Genomic DNA, 9,006 nt, shown 5'->3' on the forward strand with positions numbered 1-9,006 from the left:
TTCCAGAATCCCGCAGATAGTACAGCAGCTGGAGAGGAAGGGGGAAGTGGGCAGAGCGGAGCATGAGAGGCCGGGGCCAACCCTCAGGTAGCTACGAGAGCTCGCCCACACCCAGATGGTATCCGCAAGTGTGAACAAAATTGTGCACACCCATAGGACGAAAGGAGACCAGCCTGTAGAGGCTTCTTATGAACCAGAACTTTCCTCAGAAACCCAGTACGTAGAACAAATAAATTGGTGAGGAGCCTGGAACCCCCCCCCCCCACCAGGCCTCTGAGGGGTCTCCGTGAACTCTGGGGCTCCATGGAACCTCGTTTGAAAACCCCTGCTAAAGGATTCACACCCTTCTTTGGGGGAGTGTCAAATTGTTTTAAAATAATAATTTTCCGACAGAAGATGAGATTATCATTCTAATAAATTCTGATTAGAATCTAGTAGAGTGAACGCCATAGCTCCTGGAGAATCAGGGCTCAGAAAATGCAGAGTGACCAAATCCCATTCACCACTGACGTCTGTGAGCACTCGTCTGAGAAGGCTGTGCGCTCGGGTCTGGGACTATCAGGCAGAGAGTGTGTGGTGCACGGTGGCAACCACACGACCATGCCCTCACACTGCGCAGGTCCAGGTGTAACGCCTCACGTACTGTCTTAACCTCCTGGTGCTGCTGTAACAGAAATACCGCAAGCGGGTAGCTTCAGTGAGCAGACATTTATTCTGTCACAGTTCAGGAGGCTAGAAGTCCGAATCCAGGGCACTGGTTCTAGGGGAAGGCTCTCTCTCTGTTGGCTCTGGGATCTTTGTTTCTTTCAGCTTCTGTTCTGCAGTTCCTTGGCGATCTCCATGTGGCATTTATCTGTTTGTCCCTGCTTGTGTCTATGTCTAATCCACTCTTTTTATATCTCAAAAGTGATAAAGTTTAAGATACACCCTACATGGCTAGGGCCTCATTCACATAACAAAGAAATCCCTATTCCAAATGAGGTTACATCCACAGGTATAGGGTTAGGATTCCAACACATACTTTTGGGGGACACAATTCCATCCATAACACATACATTAATTCACTAACAATCCTATGAGCTAAGTTTCTGCTACCATCCTCCTCTTACAGTTTAGGAAACTGAGACTCCAAAGAGATTAAGTAATTTGCCCGAGGTCACCCAGTTACTAAACTGTATCACAGGCATTCCAACTCTGGCAATCGGCACTCTTAACCGCTATATAATTTGCCTTTCAGAATGAGCATGTCCTGTGCTTGATTATCTGGGTCTGTGTGCGTGCACACATGCGCTTGTACCCGAAAATGTTGTTCCAGTGAGCGTCTGTAATGTGTCTGGCTGTTTACTGGGGCTGGGGGAACGTATCTGAGTCCTGTGTGCACGTGCATGGGCTGTGCTGTGCGTGTATTTGTACATTTCCGCCCATGACAACGTATGTGATGGTCTGTGAGGATGTGGTGGGCAGCTCAGACCACCAGCCCCTCTCTCACAAGGCTGCAGGCTGTGGTGCTCACCTCTTGTGATAGTTAACTTCATGCGTCAACTTGGCTCGGCTATAAAAAACCCGTCGCCGTTGACTTGTTTCTGAGGTGGTGCAGTGGTTAAGAGCTATGGCTGTTAGCTAAAAGGTCGGCAGTCCAAGTCCACCAGCCACTCCTTGGAAACCCTATGAGGCAGTTCTCCTCTGTCCTAGTTTTTGGTTTATAGCCGTAGCCATCGAGTCAGACTCATAGCAACCCTACAGGACAGAGTAGGACTCAACGGCAACGGCTATAAACCAAAAACTAGGACAGAGCAGAACTGCCCCATAGGGTTTCCAAGGAGCGGCTGGTGGATTTGAACTGCCAACCTTTTGGTTAGCAGCCAAACACTTAACCACTGCACCATCAGGGCTCCGGCTTGGCTCTAGTACCAAGTTATTTAATCAAACAGGAATCTAGATATTGCTGTGAAGATACTCTGCAGATGTGATTAACATCTACAATCACTTGAGTTTAAGTAAAGAAGATTACTCTCGATAATGTGGGTAGGCCTCACCCAATCAGTTGAAGGCCTTTAAGAGTAAAAACTGAGGTTTACCAGGGAAGAAGAAAATTCTGCCTCAAGATTACAGTGTCAACTCCTGCAGCTTTCCACCTGCCAGCTTGTCCTGCAGATTTCGGACTTGCCAGCTCCCACAATCATGTGAGCCAATTCCTTAAAAGAAATTGATCTATATTTATCTGTGTATCTATTCCACCACTCATGTGTCAGTTTGTCATACTGTGGTAGCTTGCATGTTACTATGATGCTGGAAGCTACGTCATTGGTATTTCAAACACCAGCAGGGTCACCCAAGGTGGACGGGTTTCAGTGGAGCTTCCAGACTAAGGCAGACTAGGAGGAAAGCCCTGGTGATCTACTTCTGAAAATTAGCCAAGAAAACCCTATGGATCACAAGAGAACACTGTCTGATACAGTGCAGGAAGATGAGCCCCCTAGGTTGGAAGACACTTCACAATGGACTCAAACATGCCAGTAATCGTGAAGATAGAGCAGGACCGGGTAATGTTTGGTTCTATTATATATAAGGTCGCCATGAGTCGGAGCCAACTCGACAGCAACCAACAATAACAACATGTACCTATTTGTCATCTCCTATTGGTTCTGGCTCTCTGGAGAACCCTCTCCGGCAGCCTGGCAGCAGCAGGACAAAGAAGCTCCCTACCTGGAAGCAGGACCCAGAGCCTTCGGGTAGTGTGCTGCTCCCCAGATCTGAGGTCTCAGGGTTTGGTGACCCAGCGGGGCACAGCCACATACAATGGAAAGACCCCTTGGCCACTCCTCACACCTGAGGTGGGTGCCCTCAGCTGCCAATCCCCCCGTAGAGCCCTCCGCCTTCTCACCAGGTGCTGGGTTTTAGAGTTGGGCAACCAGATAAACTGAAGTTATTAAGTTATCACGAATTTGCTTCCTATCCCACAGACATAGTAATTGTAATACTGCTTCTGAGGGTCTTATAATCAACGGAGTGGTCTTACACCACCCCACCGCTGAACTGATATGACTCCCACCAAAAGCAAAGTAACCTGACATTTTGGTTAGTCTGGGAAGCCCTGGCATGGTACATGTATAGTTTTGAGGGTTTCTTTGCAAATGGACTCCATTTTGGAGGGACACACCGGGGAAAGCTATCTTTACCCCACCCATCCAAAACCAGTGTTTAAGATGCAAAGCTTCCTCAGACGCCACAAAACTGAAGAAAAGGTCCACGGTTCTCCACCATCAAACTCAAATTCACCAACCAACGGAAACCAAAACCAAAACCAAACCCGTTGCCGCCGAGTCGATTCCGACTCATAGCGACCCTATAGGACAGAGTAGAACTACCTCATAGGGTTTCCAAGAAGCAGCTGGTGGATTCGAACTGCCAACTGTTTGCTTAGTAGCCTGAGTTCTTAACCACTGCGCCTCCAGGTCTCCAATTATCGGATGGACCACCTTTACCACTCCCAGCTGGGCCAGGGCTCAAAGACTCACCCAGGGCGAGTAGGGCTGGGATGGAACACCCAGGGGACCAGTCTTTTCTCCCACATGCTCCTCTGGTCCACCTGCCCCAGGAGGACAAGGACTGGTGGTGGGCGGGTTGTTCCCTGCTAGAGGCTCCAAAGTCAAAGAGGAGGGGCTAGGCGGGAAGGAGCTGGACAGAGGGAGGAGGGCAGCTAGGGAGCCAGGTGTAACTACAGAGGCCAAATCGCCTCCCAGGCTGGTTTCTGAGGTGGTTGTTTACTGTGGAGTTCAGGAGAGGCTGAACTGAGAACTGGCATATTTATTTTCCACACTTTTCCTCCAAATCCCTTTCAGAGAGCCTTCCCGCGCCCCAGTGATAGATTTCCCAGGGCCCAGAGAAACCCGCAGTCCCTTAGCACACAAGCCACCTTTGTGAACAGGCTGGGGTGCGTGGAAAGGGAGGGCTGGGGGGAGACGTGAGGTTAGCAGTGTGTCTGTGGTCATCGTCGGGGGCTCTCTTGGCCCTGTCCCTCCACCTGGCAGGGGGCCAGGAATGACCAGGCTGACTTGGGGTGATGGAGAGACAAGGCTGAACTGTGTTCCCCTTCCAGCACAGCACAAACTCCACAGCCAGCCATGGGACCCGCAGGCTCAGCGCAGGCAAGCACTGCCTTTACTGTCTCTTTAGCCATCAGAGAAGACAAGGGCCCCAGCATCACTTCTATTTAACGAATGAGAAGAACGGTCCTGTCCTCCTGCATAACTTCATGGAGACCTGTCTGAATCTGTTTCCTCGCGGTGAGCTTCCTTCCGCTCCTTGCTTTCCTCTGACTTTCCATCAAAGGCACTCACGGACCCTCCCCAGGCTTCATCCATCATCTGACGAGGTTCCCAAGCACCTCCAAGGGTCAGACACTGGGATGGGGCCCGGGGAAGGACTGCTATGATGTGGCCGTTTATATTCACCAGGTAAGTGACAACAGGAGGTGGCAGTTGAGGGCAGGGCTCGAAAGAGAAGGGAGTATGATAATCTATTTGAGAATGTTTTAGTTTACCTGGCAATTTCTCCCACACCCAAGGGGTGACCACAACTGACACTTGCACCCCCACTTCTTGGATAAGCAGAGATCTCTCACCTGACTTATTGCTGCATCTCCCTGCAGTCATCTCTGAGCTGCCCTCCCCTGATTGTTTACTGACTCCTGAGCCACTAGAAGCCTCCAGAACCTGGGGCCACCCAGCCATTGACGGCACAGCCATGCTGTAACCCAGGCTGGGCAGGGTCTGTGGAAAAAGAGGACTGTGGTCCACCTATAAAACAACCTCCATGTCAGTAAGTGGAATCAGTGCTGTTTCCTTGTTGCCATGGGAAACCAGGAGGGACCTTGAGACAGCCTAGCATGACAGAGACAGCAGGGAGTTCCTGAGTCACACTGCCCAGGTTCAGATCCTGGCTTTGTCCCTCACCAACTATGTGACCTTGAAAAAGTTGCTTACCTTTTCTGCAGACCAGACTTAATGGTCTGACTGAGACTGGAGGAACCCCAGAAAGCATGGCCCCCGGATTCTCTATCAGCCCAGAACTAAAACAATTTCCGAGGTCAACTCTTCAGATAGGGATTGGACTGGACTGTGGGACATAAAGTGATATTTGTGAGGACTGTGACTCTTAGTTCAAGTAGATACAAGAGACTAAACGGGCAGCTTCTATCAGGAGGTGAGATGGGAAGGCAGAGAGGGTCAGGAGCTAGTTGAATGGACATGGGGACTCTGGGGTGGAAAGGAGGAGTGTGCTGTCACAGTATGGGGAGAGCAATTAGGGTCCCATAACAATGTATGTATAAATTTTTGTATGGGAGACTAACTTGAAATGTAAACTTCATTTAAACTACAACAATAAAAAAATTTTTTTAAAAGGTTACTTAACTTTTCTGAGCCTCAGTTTCCTAATCTGTAAAATGGAGACAAGCATGAACCTCATAGGGATGCAGGGGCTTAATGAGATAATATATGCAGAGACTGTGATTCACAGAAGGCAAAATTAAGGTAGAAAGGTGATGGGAAAGGGACTGGCTGTAGAGTTCAACCTGATTTTAGGGGTGGCCAAACCCAGACTGGAGTCTCTGGCTGATGCAAAAGGTTAACATGCTTAGCTGCTAACGGTAAGGTTGGAGGTTTGAGTCCACCCAGATGTGCCTCAGAAGAAAGGCCTGGTGATCTACTTCCAAAATATCAGCCATTGAAAACCCTATGGAGCACAGTTCTACTCTGACACGCATGGGGTCACCATGAGTCGGAATCGACTTGATGGCAACTGGCTAAGCCCAGACCACCCCCTCTCATTCTTGAGCCACAGTCCTTGACACTGCCCGTATGCTTTGCTTATTTTCACAGTAAGGCCATTTAGAAGCTTGAGAAGTACAGTGAACCTAATCAGAGTTCTTCACGAGGGGCTAGGGGTGGGGAATGACACATTTCTTTGCCATTACATGCCTAGGCCGCCCCCACATCCTTGCACGCTTTCTCTCCCACAGCAGCCAGGTATCATTCCCAAGACTGCTTGGGATCCCAGTTACAGGGCATGGGATGTTTCTGATCCTCTGGGAAGCTCATGCCAGCTGGCACAGAAGAACCCACACCAGGGCTCAATGCAGGGACTGTGTGTAACCACCCCTCCACCTGCTGCCACCACAACCATGGAGCCAAGATGCTGCCAGAAGACACAGCTCCTAGACCTTTCATGAGACCCATCTCCAGCCAGGCCAGCAGGAGCCAGGAAGGAAAGCAGGTGACCTTCAATTCCACCTGCTCCCATGATCCAGGTACCCCTGCACATGCCCACCAGCCTGGCCCAGCTCCTTCTCCCGCTTACCAGCCCCTCTTCCCTGCAGCTAGGAGATGGGAGGGTTGATGGAATGGAACCCTCTCCCTGCTGTAGGTCTGAAGTTATTCTCTAAATCTGCAGATGGGAGGAAAGGGTGGCCCCTAGGCAGGAGCTCTCTCTCAGAAGGTGCGATCCTGGGACTTTCCTACAGAGGGATCTAGTCTTCTCTGAACCATGCGGGGATGTGGCAGGCCCGAGGCACACCAGATGGCTGTCTCTGAGTTGTCTCTGATACTGACACTCACTCCTCTTTTGAGACCCCAAATTGATACCCAAGATGCCTGCAAGCTACAGATCCCATCCACAGAAACCCTACTCTACCCTAACTTAACCAGACAGGAAATAGAGCTTTTCCTGTTGCCCCTCTTAGGGGGTCAGAGGCCAATGATGAGACTCAAGTCCCTGATGCCAGCATACAGGGCACAGTGGCATGCTTGGGCTACTTCCCCAAACAGATCAGGCAGAGCTCCCTGGAGACACTCGGGACCCCCTCCTCTGCAAGAAGACTGATTCCAACTCAGCTCAGGTCCACTGAGCTTGGCTCACAGTGAGTCCATAATAAATATTAATCAGTGGTCTCATTATTCATCAAACAACGATTTATTGAGTATCCACTATGTGCCAGGCATTGTGCTTTACCAGTTATCTGTCAAGTCAGTTCTGACTCACGGCGACCCCATGTGTGACAGAGTAGAACTGTGCTCCATAGGGTTTTCAATGACTGATTTATCTGAAGTAGACCGCCAGGCCTTCCTTCCAAGGTGCCTCCAGATGGACTTGAACCTCCAACCTTTTGGTTAGCAGTAAAGTGGGTTATTCATCAACCAATGATTTACTGAGTATCCACTAAGTGCTAGGAACTGTGCTAAGCTCAGGAAAATCCTTGGAACATCCTTGGGCTCCCCCAGGATACCACAGCATCAGAAACCAAACACAACTTCGGGTGCAAGGAAAATAAATAAGGCTTCAGAGAACCTGCGGGGGTTTCTCCATAACTCTGAGTCTGAAACACACCCCACCCCGCACATATCCACACCCAGGGCTGGAATCTCCTCACCTTGCCCAGTCGGGAAGTCCCTAGGAGGAAACATATCCGCTGGGGGGAAGGGTCTTGGCTTTCCCAGAGGCCGTGTCACTGCCACCAGCCAGCTGCCCGGCTGCCCAGCTGCCCAGCGCCGCGCCGGCCCGCCAGCCTTTTCCCTCTGCTGACAGACTTCAGCACGCTGGGTCTGACTTTATGAATCACTCCTGGCCTCGCCTCCGGAAGGGCTGCGCACACCCTGTCACATCACCCAGACACGAGTTTCCCCCCACCAAATGCACTCCTGCTGAACCCCGACAACCGACTGCAAAGTCTGCTTCCCCATCCCCACTCCTCGGCCTCGGGGTCCCAGCCACGACTTCCCAAAGACCGTCGCGCTTTGGGGGCTCCCTCTCACTGGGGTTGGGGGAGTGCTGCGGCAGAAGGCGACAAAGACCTTGGGTTGATGTGAGGGGCACGAGTCAGTGTCTGGTTTGAAGATCGGCACCACCTCCCCCCCCCCCGCCCACGTTCTCAGTAACTTAAATTTCCGTATGTGGCGTATGCATGGTCGGCGTGGCTTGTGCCCAGAACTCGTGCGCTGTGTGGCTGTGGATTGAGTGTTGATGAGTTGTGTGTACCTGGCAGTTGTGAATCTGGGTGCAGCAGGTCTGTGGGTGCCTGCGTGGGGTCTCCCCGAGCCGGGAACTCCCTCTCTCACACTCCGCTTTGCCCCCTTCTCCCTCCAAAGTTTGGCGCGCGAGCGCGAACTGCGAAGGCCGGGGCCGCGCGGCCAGGCGGCCTCCTCTGCCGTCTGGGAGGCGGTTCCGGCGCCGCCGCCCTACTTACCCCGGCCTCCGAGCCTCCTCCGGCCGGGGCGGGTCCGACTCTCCGCGGATGGGCTCCGGCGCTGGCAGCATCCGCTCGCAACTTCTCCCTCCTCTCGGAAGATCCCGGCAGAAACGGCTCCGGGGCTCCGGCTCCCTTGCGGTCCGGGCTCGGCGCCCCCAGGGGGCGGTGGCGGGGAGGGAGGGAGAGAGGCGCGGGCCGGCCGGTCTGCACGCCCGGCGGGAATCGGCGCCTAGCGGGCGCCGTCCTGCGCTGCAAGCGAGCCGGCGAGCGAGCGAGCGGTCCTGCCTGGCGTCCTCCTGCTCCGGCCCGAGCCAGCGAGCGGCCCGCAGCGGCTACAGCGGATTCCTGAACCGCAGCCAAGGCGCCCGGGAGCCCTCCTGCTCCTCCTCCTCCTCCTCCTCCTCACCCCACCCAGCTTCCACCTCCAGCGCGCCCGCCAACTTGGGACCGGTTGGCGAAGTTGGCGCAGCTCGGGCTCCAAGCCGGCCCGGCCACTCGGTGGAGGGAGGGGAGCAGGGGGAGGAGCAGAGGGTAGGAGGGGAGCCGCCCCCGCCCCCGGGGAGCCGCGCTCGCCTGGACCCCTCTGTGGGCCTTTGTTCCGGGCGCAGCACCTCAGCCTGCCCCTCCCCCGGGACTCCGTTCGGGTCGCTCGGGTCCCCCAGCCTCTCCCCCCGGCGATGTGAGGAGGAGCTCCAGGGCCCTGGGTGAGGGAGAAGCTGCACCGAGATCCCCGCGGCTTCACACTGCCAAAGCCTCCCCGC

At 53.3% G+C, this 9,006-nt stretch overlaps 1 protein-coding gene across 1 annotated transcript in view; it reads right to left on the minus strand.

Annotated features, from left to right (window-relative positions):
• CHST3 (carbohydrate sulfotransferase 3) overlaps positions 1-8,373 on the minus strand; it is a 51,049-nt gene extending 42,676 nt beyond the window's left edge. The window contains exon 1 of the mRNA XM_023737706.1: positions 8,243-8,373. The gene's annotated coding sequence lies outside the window, so the exon portion shown is untranslated. The remainder of the gene's footprint in view (positions 1-8,242) is intronic.
• Between the last annotated feature and the right edge of the window lie 633 nt (positions 8,374-9,006).

The sequence above is a fragment of the Trichechus manatus genome, unplaced genomic scaffold (assembly GCF_000243295.1).
Source record: "Trichechus manatus latirostris isolate Lorelei unplaced genomic scaffold, TriManLat1.0 scaffold00106, whole genome shotgun sequence".
Taxonomy (NCBI): Eukaryota; Metazoa; Chordata; class Mammalia; order Sirenia; family Trichechidae; genus Trichechus; species Trichechus manatus.